Below are 15,832 nucleotides of genomic sequence, written 5' to 3' on the forward strand. Positions count from 1 at the left end.
CCTTTATGGTGCTTTTTGATATTATTGGAAAGCAGAGGGAATGGATATATATATATATATACATTTTTTTTAAATCTTTTTTTTTTCCTGTAGAATTTTACAAGAAGCTTTCTAAAAGTCTTGAGTACTTAAACAATATTTTGAGGCACTGTTGTGGTACTTGAAAATATGCGTTGGTCTTGGAAAGAAGTGCGGATTAAGTCAGTGGCATCCAGTTAGTCAAGAACGAAGCCACAATGTCCGTGCAAAGTTCAGCATCCTTGGCCTTTGCATTTCCAATGGCTTAAGTGAAGTGAATCAAGGAGATGATGAAAAGAAGAGCATAGCAGAAGGAGAGCAGAGCAATGGTACTTTGCTTGTACTTTCTTTGGAAAATGATTTGCATCAGCTAGGAAGCAGTTGGGTTAGTTGAGAAATGGAGCAGACTTTGGAGAGGTGTATGCAGCAGTGAATTGTTCTCTGGAATGCTTCCTGGAAAGGCTGGAAACAGCAGACAGAGGGGAATCTTGAGGATTATGGAGTAACGTTCAGTGTCATCACAGGCTCTGTCACTTAATTCCTTCTAATCCTATAATTAGTTTTCTTTTGTATTTAGAGGTTTCATTTTCCCACTAATTTGCTTAATTCATTGTTTGTCTCTCTGTCGCTAATTCATTTATTACCATCTTATTTATATCATAGATACATTTTAGTTGTAACTGGTTTTGGGCTACTGAGGTTTATCCTCAAAGACCTCCAGTTACTTTGTGTTCAGTATTTTTATTTCTGCCATAGCAGTCATAAGTAGGAAGGATATGGCGAGGAGTTGTAGTGTCACATGGAAGAGTTGTACTGTCAAACTGGAGTTTTATGTGCTCTGTAAGTTATAAGTTTAATATTTGATCAAGTTATATTGTTTTTTATACTTAGCAGATGATGTGCTCTGTTCTAGAAAAAAAAAAATAGATTCTGTGGTATTTACTCTTGGTATTTAGAGGCTCTGTATTATGTTTATCAGTGACTGTATGATCTCTATCAAAAAGTTGCAGGTACTTTCTATAGTTTTTAATTCTGTTGGCCGTGATTTTAAGGGTGCCTAATCACAAAGGTATAATGCAAAAATAATATCTGGAAAGTTTTTCTGTTTTTCTACTTGAAAGAAATAATTGCTCCAGATAAGTGCTACAGTCACAGCTACCACGGCACTGTGAAGGAGAAACAGCAGCTTCTGAAGCAAAGCAATCAGTGACCATGGTTTGTCCTTCTGTCATGGGTCGGGGATGTTGCCAACGCTGGAATCACAGATCCTGTTTTCCCTGCAGTAGTCCCTCAGATTTGATTACCAAGCTGCTGTTGAGCAACGTTTGTGACACCTTTTCCACTTGACACCATTTCCACTTGTGGTTACTATTTGACGAGAAAAGATCATTTCTATTTTTTTGCTACTTGAAACTTAAAAATTATTTCCAGGCTGCTTTTCTAGCCACAGCACTGATTTTAATATTGTAGTGAATTCAGAGTGCTAACAGAAAAATGTCTGCCAAAAGCTTGTTCATCCATTTTCAGTTTTGTGATCATCGGTCACTGGTCAGAGAGGCGCTAATTATTTGATGCTGGCTGCCGACTGATGGAATGACGTTCAAAGGATGCAGAACATTATAGGAAAGTGTTCATCAGTAAGTTAGGTAAGAAAAAAGTAAGCAGTGTGAGGCTCTTTCAGGGTTCAGAAGGGTCAACCGTAATCTGAACTGGCTGAGCCAAGGTCAGATGTCTCTGCCTAGTGGTGTCCTAATTAGTAATGCTACTGATGAACTATGAGAGCAATACTGGCAGTCTGATGTTAATCATATGAACCTAACTCACTTAATTGGATTGTGTTTTGCCACTTTGCAAATCCTAATTATACAAAGAGGCTATTTAGCAGCAAACCGGCTTTAACTCTACAGAAGACTTTTTTTCCCTTCTCGTACTGTTCTTCATTAGAAGAAGAACACTTCTTTACTTTCAAGGCTTCTTTGGAGAGCAGATACAGGGTTTTTATTTTTTAATCTTAAATCAATATTTACTGGTAAAATCCTGCCAGTTGGGAGTTCCTGCAGTTCCTGAAGAGATGGTATAAGCAGGAGAACACTGTCACAAAATAACGGTCTCCTGCTGATTCACAAAAACCAAAGCAGAGCAAAATTATTGACTGCAAAGTGGGGAGAAATTGATTGCTTGACAGTGTTTCCTTACAATGAGGTTGTAAGTTACTCATTCTTTCTGTTAGTCCAAATGAATAATATAGATTTATTTGTTTTGCTACGTGGGTGTTGGTACAGCAGTGAACACTGTGTTACTGTGTAATTGTATTCTGTTTGAGCTATAAAGCAAATTGACTGATCTGGCTATCTAGAGGTAGAGAACCTCAATTCTCCATCCCTACTGTGTTGTTCAGCAAATCAGGCTACCTCCTGTACAAGGTTGTATTAAGAGCTATGTTATCATCATATATCTCTGGGGTGGTACATTCCTGTGGCATTCAAGGACCAGAGAAAGTTTGACTCTGTCTCTTCTAGTTTCTGGGAATGACTCTTTATTGTTTTTAGCTATCTTTTCATCTGTGTATCCCAGTTATCCTGACTAGCATCTCTTATATGGCAGGCAGCACAGGGACAGGCAATAAACTTTCTCTTCCTGATGCTGAGTAAAGCCAATTGGAGGGTTTTCCCACTGTCTGCTGTATACAAAAGATTGACTCCTGACAGCCAACATGAAACCTCATCTTCAAACGACTTCAAATGTCCCACCCGGTTATTACTGCCTACATGGTGTCCAAGTTTGGGCAGTCTTCTTTATCTTTTTCTTTTTAATTTTTTATTTGCTCCTGCTGAGATTGTTTACTCCGAAATATTTGTCTTTAGGGTGGACTGATCAAAAGTACAAGTGTTGGCCTAAGCTGGCTCCCACTGAAAGCTGTGGTGAAGCTCCCATAATGGGAGTGGTTGAACTGAAGCTGTGTGCTAAATTATGCTGGTGCAATTTCTCTCACAAACACAGCCTCTTTCCTTTATGGAATGTGAATACACCATACAGTGCTGCAGTGACTGGAGTTGGCCTGAAGCACTACAGGCATGTGTGCCTAGTACTCAAGCAGAACTAATTATTTCAGCTCGTCAGCACTATTTCTCTGGCCCTCACGATTTTAGGGAACCCCCTGCGTAGCTGTTGGTGTGTCACTTTGTGCACTAACTTACTTGGCACTTCCTTGGAAGTCCTAAAAGCAATGCAGGGTGAACACACCCCCAGAAGCCTCTGTTTCATCACTTGGTTACCTGTTTGTTTCTAGGTGGCAACTGTATGCTTATTTCCACAAAAGACAGATGTATTTTTCTTTTCCAGAATTACAAATGAAGATGAACAGCTACCACAGGCAGCAGCACTGATAACCTCCTTCTGTTCTCAGTAGTATCCAGATCTGTTTTCTTCATGCACAAATCCCAGAATTCCTCTTTTGGAGAATCAAAGACGACTTGAGTGGAGTGGTGAGTAATTGCAAGTCAGCAGGCAGAGAACCACAAGAGGACTTGTGTTTTCTTCCTGTCAGCTTAATGTGCTTCTTTTTTCCAAAAGAAAAACTATTCTGTGATTTGAAAAATTACTCTTGTTCTTTAAAGTTGGGTTTGTTTTTTTTTTTTTTGGGAAACATTTCCAGAAACAGGTATTGAAATATTTCTGAGTTAAAAAAAAAAAAAAAAAAAAAAAAACAACCCAACAACGTAATAAAATGAAACAAAAACAAACAAGTCCAACACTATGAATTCTACCAGGCTTATTCTCGAGTTTTTTGGAAGAAAAAAAATGCTGCATTTCCATGTGGGATCTTTAAGTCTGTAAAGTAGGCCTACACAGACCTGTCAGATATTACTTAGGTCCCTCTTTACTTTGATTTTGGCTCACAAAGCTGCTTCTGATGGAGCTGTTAATGCTCATGGAGATCTGCAGCCTTCAGAGGCAGAGACCTAAACGCACACCTTGCTGTGACCTGCAAATAGCTTAGGCTGAGACAAAACTGGAAGTAATCTAGGGGAGGAAAAATAAATGATGCTTCCATGGTGCTCTCAGAAACCTTTGTGTCCATCCTGGCCAGGCAGGTGGCAGAGCTGGTCAGTGAGTGCTATTGCTCATCCCTAGTACAAGCACCTTGATTTTTTGTCAAGGGAACCTGAACAAAGTGATGGGGTGTGGGAGAAGAAAAGTGTGTGTCTGACGCAGTAAACCAGTTACAGAACAGCCACTTAGATGTTGCTTTGCTACTTTTTACCCCATTATGTATCTCCTCTCTTCTCAGACAGCTGGGGCACCTGTATCTGTCTAATTGCATTTTCTTCTGCTTGGGCATCTGCCTTGAATTTTTCATCACGTTACAGATATAATTCAGCCTATGATATTTCAAAAGAATTCCTCACTATAGCATTTCAAATGCTTTACAAAAGAAAGGGCCGTGAGAAGAAATGAAACACTGAAGGACTTTGTGCTTTCTTTTTTCTTTTTTATTCCCTTTATGGTTAGCTTGTTATTTCCAGGGAAGGTCTTCTCAAAAACAGTATGTGCATTTCACTCTCTGAGAATGAATTACAGTAGAGCCGAGTGTGAAATCTCTTGGCAGATTGCTCCATGCCTTCCTACTTTACTAAATGATCTGTTGTCAGATGATGAACATGTGATCTCCAGCTGTGGGATCTCAGAGGTGTATGACAGTGTGTCTGAAACACAGTGGATTAGCTGCTATTGAAGTATTGGTGAGCAAAAATACCAGAGAATCTGTACCCGTATCATCTCTAAAAGAGAGAGTTAAGATAAGTTCTAAATTTCAAACTGTATGTATAACAGTTGTGTTGCAGAGTTGCTTAGAAAGCTGCTTTAGATCTTGAGAACTGGTCAGTTGAGGTGAGCTTCCAGTCTAGGTAGATCAGATGAGACGAGACAGTTTCCTTCCTCAAGTGTAGCTTTTGTCTTGCTGCAGGTATGAATCTCACTATCCTGGTGGGCTGTGCCCTGAGCTCTGGGTCAGTTATCAGGGCAATGATCTCCTGAACGTAAATACTGTGTCTCAATGTGTTTAGCAGAAGGCAGCAAAGGAGTTAAATGCAGCATACTATATATATTTCTACGTTACTCTACAACACTGTGGGGAAATAAGATATGAATCAAAAATAAAATCAATCACCTTGAGAACATATCTCCTAACCTGAAAGTAAACTTTACCAAATAAAACGATAAATATTTCTGTGTTTTCCAGTACTGCAAGATCATTAGATTTTTTTTAAAAAATCGGTGTTGAAAACTACTGGCGTGATCTTTTATTAGGTAAACAATCCTTTTTCTCTCTCTCTCTCTCTCTGAAGCAAACAGGCTCTTGAGAGTCATCAATAATTTATGGCAGAGTAACTGTAATTGTAGGTAGCATGTTTGCCCTGATAGTGTTTGGAAAAAAAACAAGAAAACAAAACAAAAACAAACAGAAAACTGACTAACCTATATGGTGAGGGAAACGGGCACCCTTCATAATAGAAATAACCAGTACCCTAGGAAATGTTGCAAACAGATGGCTACCACGTGCTGTGCACAGGAATAGGTGATTAAAACTGAGAAACAGAAATAAATATGACCCTCACCTTAGCAGGCTTCTGGGCAGAGATGTAACTTAATTCTTGCGAACACTGAGTAAGTTTTTGTGAGGGCAGGGTCTTGGTTTGCAGTGCCTCCGGGGTGCTGTAATCGCTCTGTTTTGCAGGGATGCTCAGGGTCTGCAGTCAGAGCCATGGGCTCTTTGTGTGAGGGGTGGCAGAACATGAGCTGTAGAAGATAGCATGAGCTGGGGTGTTTTGTTGTCAGGCTTTGATCTCCAGACTAAATTTACTGAAATGTGTTGACTTACAGAGGTTACGAGGTGCGTAGGGTCAGTGCTGTGGAGGTGGAGACAGTGTCTGTGGTAGCAGTAAGAGCAAGTGAAGTGATGGGGTATGTTAGACAGTGACACAAAATTATACAGGAAATATTTAATTGGTGTTATCTAAACAGAGGTACATCTTTCTCCTAACCTTGAATGCACTCTAGTTGAATTACTTGCGGAAGGACATGGCAGAAATAGAAGAGATTGAGAGGGCAATGGAAATTATTAGAAGCAGAGGGGCTGGCTTGACCTAGTGAAGGAAGGAGATGTTAGGGTTATATAAAATATGAACTGGTATGGAGAAGCTCAGTCCTTTTTCTCATCATGAAAGAACAAAGGAACATTGAAATGAAAAGGCAACAAGTTTAAAACGGATGAAGAGAAACTTAGGTATTTTCATGCGACATTTATTCAGTCTATAGGAATTGCTGAGGCAGGATGATGCTGTTGCCAGTAGATTGGTTAGAAAATAAAAATGACGAGACACAAATGAAAAGGATTTCAGTTACATAAGCCAGGAAAATAGTTACTGTATAGAAGCAATTAATCAGCCTTCAAGGGAAAAATAATGATCAACTGCTGGGTGCAGGAAGATTTATCTGAACCTGAATTCTTAAAGACGAAAAGCTTCTCTTTAATTCAGTAGAATTTGGGCTAATTAAGGACTGTGACGGGTTTCATCATTCCACCTTTTCCACATGATTACATAATTAGAAAAAAGTATACTTAAATAAATACTGCCTACTGTCCAGTGCATAAATACAGGATGGAGTGCTAAACCCCATCTCGTTGTCCCTTGTACTTCTGGAATATGTTCTCATCCAACAATCAGCTAACACTTGGGCATGGCGTGTAAGAAGCATTCTTCCCTGTAATGCTCAAGCCAGGTTACTCTCTATTGGGCCAGGCTTCAGCAGAGAATCCATAGGCAAGGATAAAGTTTTGGGAAGAATCACATAAAGAAATGAGGCTTCCTGTATGGACACAAAATCACATGACAAGATATGAGTATTTAACATGCTTTTTCTCCTGGCGTACACAAGCTTTGCCATGTTAATACTAACATTCTGCTTAGAAAATTCTAGAATGTGAAGTTTTAGCTGTTATGTGCTCTTTGCTCTGTTAATGTCAAAAAAGATATTTACAATTGTGCCCATGATGTGGAATTGGATGAATCTACGTTGTGAAAATACAGAACTGCCTGCTTGCTGTGTGTTATTAGTTTCTAATGTTAAGTATTATTCTGAAGAAAAAGCTGCATTATTCCCCAAGTTTTTACATTCTTTACAGAAAAAATCCTTAAGAAAAAAAGATGGTCTCTTGTTGTCTCAGATCTCCTTTATATTAGAATCATAGAATCTTTAAGGTTGGGAAAGACCTCTAAGATCATCTAGTCTAATCATCCACTTTCCACCGACATTGCCCGCTAGGCCATGTCCCCAAGTACTACATCTATCCTTTCCTTAAACATATCTGGGGATGGTGACCTCCACTACCTCCCTGGGCAGTCTGTTCCAGTGCCTCACCACATCCTTCTGAGAGAAAATTCTTCTTAATATCCAACCTGAACCTCTCCTGGCACAACTTCAGGCCATTTCCTCTTGTCCTATCACTTCTTACCTAGGAGAAGAGATTACTTGGTTTAAAATTAGTTTTGAAGATAATTGCTTCATATTTTTGAAGCTAATCTTGTTTCTGCAAGTTATCTTTTACTTTTTTTTAAGCATTTTTCTTATAAGGATGTCACACTGGCTGCTTGTTTTGTATGCTATAATGTTCAATAGCAGTTTAGCTTTCTTCCTCTAAAAACATGTTTCAAGACCTAACTTTGCATATGTTGTGGATAGAATGGATATGAAAGGTGATGTGATTGCCTGTGTGTGAGCCTACTTCAAAGGTAAAACTGTCCTCACTGAGTTCTCTTTGTCTGTAAATCAAGGAGTTGCCCGTTAGGTGGGCAAACTGACAGCTCAGGCAAGTCCCTAAGCCTTTATTATCCTGATATTGTCTTGCGGGTCAGAGGCAGCACAGCAAATTATTGTCATAAATGTCAATAGTTGATTTAACTCCCATTAACATTTTCTGTGTTGTAAACCTGAAATTAGAGTCTAAGGGCATCTCTTTTATTATTCTCCGTGCATTATATTGGACTTTGGCTCACAGGAAAAGGAGGAAGTGACTTAAAAACCTTTTGCAAAATACACGGTGCCCCGCTGCTTTCCATTCAGAGTGACAGTCACTTGTCACTATGCATGAGCAAGTCTGCCCTGCTTAGCATGATGCTGACCCTGCCAATACAGATGCTCCCCTTTGCAGCGGGGAGGCATGGAAGCAGCCGAACCTCTCAGGGCTGTTCTGAATTTCTGTAGGTATCACTGTTAACTGCAGCCTGTGATAGTCAGCCAAGTGGGAATCTTTCTCCTTTGGTCCCAGGGTGAGAAGAAAATAACTTGCATGACCAGAATGGGCGTCTTGTTGTGCAGATGACACAAAAACCTGAATTCGTATCAGAGCTGCTTAAATCACAGTGAAATTCTAACTCTGGTCATTGAGGCTGGGCAGTAATTCAGTTCTTAAACGATTTGGAACTGCTTTGTGCAGCACCTGCCTCTGTTTTCAGGAAGTATGATATTAAACTTTTTCCCGCTTCAGAGGAAATCTTCTCTGAAAAGATGATCTCCAAAACTTGTTCAGAATATGGACTAGAACTCTTCCATATGCAGGCAAACTCAATGAAAAGAAACAAAATTATGGAGCTGGAGGAGATTGCAGGAAACATAATTAAAGGGACATGGATATTTGCATGCCTTGCCCTCCCACAGTCTTGCAGCAAAGAGAGTTACAGTTTTATTAGCAAATACAGTCAGATATTAATGTTCTTGCATAAAACCAACCAAGCAACCCCCCCCCCCCTCCCCCCTCAATCCTCATGGAAATCAGATCTTTGGGAAAGAACAAAAAAGGCATTTCCTTCATTTGCAGATGGCTAATTATGACCTGACGTAATGCTAACGAAGTGGTCTGCATGTCCCACTGTGACACTGCTCTTGTGCTGCCTTACCTTTAGCCATATTGTGCAGGCTGCAGTGGTGGAGACTTTCACTCCGATGAATTCAAGGGCAAAGTGAGTGTTTTAAAGAAGAGTTTCTTCATCATCTCTTGATTATATCATCAGATGAGAGATGAAGTACCTTGTGATTAGGTTTTTAAGAAGTTAAATTCAGTTATCTCTAATTGTTGACAGATGCAGGTATTTTTGTTAGCAATTAGCTGCAATTCACAAGGAAAATTGAAGTTCTCTTAAAGTTATCTCTGATTTGTTTGAAAGTTATTTTAGGACTTTTTTTTAATCATCATGGGTTTTAGGTTAAAGATCAATGTAGGCTTATGGTCTCATTGGTTATTTCCTATTTTATTTTTTCTGCTAATCTTCAGAATATTTGGCATAGCTGAAATCTTCTCAGGCTTCCTGTGTTTAATGTCACAGATTACTGAGGACTTTAAGGGTGCCATGAAAGTTTACTGAGGGTTTTTTTAGAGAGTAATAATAGAAACAAACAATTGAAAGCTAAGGGATGTTCTGCATTAATCTGTCCCATAATGTCCTTTAAAATGAGCTTTATTGTGTACCAAGAAATGAATTTTGGTAGACATATTGCTCAGTATGCACTAATAATCTCTGAAAATTTATTGCAAATTTCTTGAGGAAATTGCACGAGATTTGCATCACAAGGCTTAACTCAGAATCAGGCCGTCTTGATCCTTCTGTCTCAGTTGGGATGGTTTGCTGAACAAAGTGTGTAGGTTTAAAGGTGGAGCAAACAGTGAGGAATACAACTGTGAATGGCCTTACTGCCACAACTTTACTCTAACTGGTATTATGTAATTTTCTCGTAGGCTTTGCAAGTGCCTCACAATGATGCAAGGTTTCATTAATCTCTTCTCCAAAACCACATGCTCTTTTTTTGCCAAACTGCATTTCGTGTTCATGAAATGAGAATGAAGCTCTTGGTGGAGTGTTGGCGTAAATTTATTTTCTAAATCTGAGTGTCCAAAAGAGAGGATCTGTATTTGGCTCCTTTCAATGTCTCTACTGAGTTGCCAGCAGGTTTTCAGTCAGTGTTTTTCCATGTCTTTTTACACCTTCAGTCTATTCAGAAGTTTGAGGTAACCACGCTGCTCCCCTGGTCTAAATGATTCATTGTAGAGTCCTGGAAGAGTTGAAAACACGAACAAAAATCGATCCAAAAAAAATAATTACGGGATTTGAAGGAGACAGGTAGGGGACCTTGTTTCCTGTACGAGTATGCTCCATTGGCAACTCTACTACTATCATTTCCCTGTTATAAGGAAGAGTGACATTAGCAGAGGCTCTTGAAGTTTTGGAGAATTTGAGCTCTTGAGTATATTGTCTGTGTAACTTCTGTGTTGCAACTGATCCTAAACCTGGTCAGCTGTTTAAAATCTTTTTTTTTTTTTCCATTCGCAATTAGGAAATATTTTTATGAGGGGAAAAAAAAAGGCAGTGCATTCAACCACTTTTTTTTCCTCATGGTTTTACTGTACAACATTATGGTGATATTAAATGTTCAGCACGCTTTGAACATGTGATTTCAAAATGAGAAAACCTCATAGGCTTCTTAGTGAAAGCAACTGATAGTGGAAGTGGACAAGAAATAAATACTACAGAAATAGTGTAAAATGTTTAAATTTTGTGGATGACGTATTTTTGTGAGTAATAAATAGAGCCAGACTTCTCTTGGGGTTGCAGTCTTTCATTTCTAATGTTTCAATCCTTTCTGCTTTTGAAATGTACAGGGAAAGTGCTAAGGTAGCCCCCTCATTCCACAATCCATTATTTCAAAATAGGTAATTAGGAGAGCAAATAATTTAATATTAGTTGACAGATCATTAGCCTGTAATACAAAAAGTAGATGAACAAGTAAGAAAAGTCAGGAGCCTAAGGAAGCGATAGCTAAATTTGGAATTAAGTGGGAGAAAAAAAGAGATCTTAATGGTGAAGCATGGTAATAGCTGGAGGATAGGCACAAGAAAGCAGAAAATTGCTGGTACACAAAAAAACTTAAACTATCTTACTACTGCAGCTGAGTCAGCTCGAATCTGAACACTAATTGGCACTCATAGGCTGCTCTCTATGTTTCTACTGCATGACCTGGACCTGTCTTGGGTGATGGTGTATGCTGAGTATCTTAGTGAATGACAGCCATGATGAGCAAATTTGGGCCTCATTTCCCAAGAGGATTGGGTCTTCATTAGGAAAATTGTTTTTTGAATGACTGAAAATAGAGTCGAGTCCTGGTGAGGAAGTAGCCTGAGTATTTAATTTGTTAAGATTAGGTTTATGTGTCACCCTGAAACGGGAGGATGTGGTGCAGTGAGGAGGTACTGACTGGTGCATGAGATCACGGAATCATAGAATCGCAAGGTTGGAAACGACCAACAAGACCATGCAGTCCAACCATCTCCTCTTCACCATTGCCACCACTCGCACTAAACCGTATCACGCAGCACGTCGTCCAGATGCCTCTTGAACACTGCCAGGGACAGCAACTGCACCACCTCTCTGGGCAGCCATTCCAGTGCCTGACCACGCCCTGAGAGAAAAAGTTCTTCCTTATGTCTAGCCTAAACCTCCTCTGACAGAACTTGCGGCCACGGTGGGGGGGAATTTCATGAGACTGAAATGGGAAGCTGGATGGCCCCAAGAGTAGTTTTTGAAAATAAAGGTGTTGTTTTACATAATGACTTAGGGCTGCCTAAAAAAACCTAAAAACTTCTTGGCTTTCTAGGTAATGTCATTCATATTTGGGGAAGAAATCTAGTTGCAGATCTTCCATAATGAAGAAAGAAAGCTACAGGAAATGCCTGCTGTGTATGTCTAACTGCTGCCAGACCTGTGTGTAGTAACGCATTTATCACATTCCGAAAGGCATTTCAATAAACAACAACAGCAAGAGCAACAGGAGATGGATGTCCTAAGACAGAGAATAGCACATTCAGCAGGGAAAGAGGATAAGTGTTTTTCATTCAGGATTTTATAATGAGATCACAACAAAGAATGGGCTGGAACTAATAACTAGTTCATTTTTTACTCTAGGCGAATCAGCACAGTGCATTCTGTTGTTAATACATATTTTTTATTTTAATTTTATGTCTGATTACTCTCTGGCTGAACACTCACTGAAATTCAGTTTGCTAAATTTTGGTTAGATTTTGGGTAGGTTTTAAAAATAAATATCTATTAGAACGGTGACCTTGTTGAGGTATTATTCTTTGTTTCACCATCCTTTTTAAGGAAAAACCTGAAAAACTTCCAAGTAAAACAGAAGCCTGTTCTTCCCTTTCTGTATTCATTTGTAATATTTACCTTTTGTTAAATTAATGGTTTATTAATATATTAATGGTTGTCGTTGCCTTTTCTCTCCATTTATTCATGGCAAATTATTAGGAAGCAGGCGTAGAAGTGATGTCTAAAAATAAACACCAAACTTGAAGTTTGCTGTATCCTCTCAGAAACATGGATCCTTAATAATGTAGAATAGTATGCAGTTATTGAATATTACATAGTTAGGTGTTTTTGATTAAAATAAAGATACACCTGGTTAGAATAGAAACACTGTACACTTTCATTGCAATTCAATATTTCCATTCTGCAAAGACAAATGTTTGCATCACAGTTCAGCTGATCATAATTTATAGACTACATAGTCTTCTGAGTTTGAAGTGCAGTTTTAGAGAAGAAGTTTGGGATACGTTTTGGTTGGTGATTGAATTTACAGTTCTATGAGATTATTCTGAGGACAAACTATAGAATAGATCCCATTAGAAGTGATATGAGATACCTGTTCTTCATTTAAAAACATGTATATGGCACTTAAATGACATGTTTGAAATGACTTTAGATTGAAAAACAATAAAAATAAAAAATGCATTTTTTTAGAGGAGAGACCAATAAGGTGGAGGATGGGAGAAACAAACTTGATGAGTAATGGAGCTTGTTCCTTCAAAACTTGAACGTATCATAAATACGACAGTTGTGAAAGAAGTGATCTTTTGAGTCAAATGGTAGCCAGCAAGGCTAGGAGCTCTCAGCAAGATGGTTCTCTCTCCCTGCTTTGAACTTTTCTTTTGTTTTATATTTGCCATGTGTACATTTATGACTGTATCAGAGAAACACAGGATTCTACTGTCATCTTCTTTTTTGCCTTCAGCCCTGGAGCTGATTCTCCTCTTGACCAAACTAGGTTTCTCTTTAAGTTCTGTCTATGGAATACGTACATATGATTGCTCACAGGAAACTACTGGTGCTGGCTTTCATCTTACTCCACTTCAGATGCCTCGGAATCATAGGCAGACACCTTAAACTGTGTTGACAAAGGAAAGAAAGGGTATTTTTAGGTTCTGAATCCTCTGATCCATTTTCAGTTTCTTTTCACTTATGCTGCCTCCCACTGACCCAAGATACATGTCAGTATGTCCCCTTTGCCAAAGGAGTGTCACATTTCAGTACGATAACTGCAAATTTGCCTACGTGTTGTGCAGCAAGTGGAATCATCTAAATTGACAGACAAAAAAAAAAAGAAGTTTCCTTTAGAATTTAATTTGAAATAAAAATTTTCAAACACAGCCAGTTTGGCTTGCCCTGATTCTTGGTGAAGTGCTGCTTGTCTGCACAGGTGTTGACACTTCAATGCATCAGAAACATATTAGGCTCAAATTAATTTTACTACTTGTTTTGCATGAGCTTTTGTGGTCCAGATCTGCATCGCTTTGAGTTTTCTTGTCTGCAAGTGCAGGTTCATTAAGGTATTTTTTTGAAGTTAGAGGGGCCCTACAAATATAAACTATGCCCGCAGAACAGGAATTTGAGTTGCAATTACAGCTGACTGAAATTTTCTAGTGAGTGGATATGAACAGACATGCGCTGTACCTTAAATTTCAATTCAGGATGCTCAAAGTTCTTGTCTGCTTGTTGGTGAGGTGTAGAATTATTTTTTATTTTTTTTTCCTGTGAAAAAGTAAATAAGAAAACTCTGCTAAAGTACGGTCTCGGTGCTGGATCCTCTTGAGCCAGTCTAGAAGAAAAATTTTGATTATTGTTTTTTATGTGTGGAAAATTGATATTTCAGGCCATAGAGATTTACCCTTTGTGGCTAGAACTAGCTGAAGAGTTTATACTTGTATTAGAGACGTCTTGGTGTTTGCTGTGGGTGTTTCTCACTGCTTTATTTGAGAGTCTTTCATATACAGTTGTTTACAGTTCTCTGCTTTTTCTCTGTTATATGTGAAAATCAATTTCTTCAGCTTTAATTGTATCATGGATTCATCTGAAAACATTCCAAAACTCTAACGTGATCTAATGCTTCTGGCGTATTTCACTCATGATGATGCTCTTATCATCGCGACTGGTTTCTCTTCACCATGTCGGAGAAGTGTATGTGGTGTTTTTGAGAACCAACATTTTCTCGGAGACCTCTGGCTTTCTGAAAACCCTGAATCCCAAAAGGGAGATTGTTATTAGAAAATGAGGAGGATGTGTTTTTGATCTCTTGGCTCAGCTATTCTGCAGGGAAAGGCCGGAAAACAGGAGCTTTATTCTTCCTCAGTGTCTGGACAAAGGACAGCACGCCGTGAGACAAAGGGATAAATCTTCAGAGAGAGGTTTTTAAAAAGACATTTGAGGAAAGGGATTGTTGTGGGAGAGATGAAGGCTCGCTAATGGATTGATAATGCTAGGAACTGGCAAGACTGCATGTGTTCTGGAACTGAATCCTGCCCATGCAACAGAGACACAGAAATTACTTCTCTCTTTTATCTCCTGTGTGACAGCTAACAATTTAATCTGCTCTGTTCATTATGCTGGTTGGCTTCTCTTCCCAGTTAGTGGATTATAGGAACAAAAAGCTCTGTGGTTGTGAAACAATTACTCTGATCCGCCAGTTGTTTGTGTGTTATAAAGAAAGATAATCTTTCAGATACTAAGCAAATACATTTAGGCTCTCAATAACTTGACATTCAGTAGTGTGCTAGGTATTCTGATAAGCAACTTGTAGGCTCAGGTTTCATCTGGAGGTCAACTTAACAAGAGGTGTCATGGGAACAATAGCTTGGAGTCCCTCTTTGATCAATCGCTTATGTGGAGTTACTTCATTTCCCTTTCAAATAACGATCTCCCTTGAGTCTGAGGTGAGATCTGTAGGAATGTTTGCTGATTCAGTGTTGGTGGCTGTGTAAAGGAGCACTGGGGATGACTGCAGTCTCTTCTGATCCTTCCAAGCTCTTACACCAGCTTTGAAAAATTGTGCAGAAGTGGGTGAGTTGGGGGGGACGGGTGGACTGAATGGCTTGGGAGCTTGTTTGTCTCTGATAGAATGGCTCTTTCTCTTGCAGAGACCCCACATGTCACCTGAGATGGACCCTTTCTAGGTCAAGAGACTGCTACCCTGGGGCATAGTCTCAATCGCAAGGTAAAAGTGGACAGGTTTCAACTCTTTGGCATGTACAGGGTGAGAAAGCAGGCAGTTTGTTTTTAGTTGCTAGGAACCTCTGTTATTCTGTCATATCCTTTCTTCCTCTGTTTTTTGTCTGTGACATGGATATGAACAAAATGAGCTCTATCTTTTCTCCTTTGTCAAAGGTGAGATAATAAAGACTACTATAATAAACATTTGTTTCCTTTGAACTCAATGTTTTCATCACTTCAGTTACCCCTCCTCATGTTCATTTTCTTGAAAAGGTTTTGTTTCAGACTGATTTCTTGTGGACAGGGGAGAAGAAATGAATTTTCAAGGAGAAGGCTTATGGCATGCATGTTACTGTTGGCAATACAGGCGTTTAGAGTATAGGAACTTCTAGAGACACTGGTGCTGGGGGTTGTTTTACTTCAGTCCAGATAGA

At 39.1% G+C, this 15,832-nt stretch overlaps 1 protein-coding gene across 4 annotated transcripts in view; it reads left to right on the forward strand.

Annotated features, from left to right (window-relative positions):
• The first annotated feature begins 1,566 nt into the window (after positions 1 to 1,566).
• Positions 1,567 to 15,832, forward strand: part of SLC7A11 (solute carrier family 7 member 11) — a 109,660-nt gene continuing 95,394 nt past the window's right edge. For all 4 annotated transcript variants that reach the window (XM_052690200.1, XM_052690199.1, XM_052690202.1 and 1 more), the window contains exons 1-4: positions 1,567 to 1,664; positions 3,361 to 3,503; positions 4,628 to 4,760; positions 15,326 to 15,402. The gene's annotated coding sequence lies outside the window, so the exon portion shown is untranslated. The remainder of the gene's footprint in view (positions 1,665 to 3,360; positions 3,504 to 4,627; positions 4,761 to 15,325; positions 15,403 to 15,832) is intronic.

This window comes from Tympanuchus pallidicinctus, unplaced genomic scaffold, assembly GCF_026119805.1.
Source record: "Tympanuchus pallidicinctus isolate F22 unplaced genomic scaffold, pur_lepc_1.0 scaffold26, whole genome shotgun sequence".
NCBI lineage: Eukaryota > Metazoa > Chordata > Aves > Galliformes > Phasianidae > Tympanuchus > Tympanuchus pallidicinctus.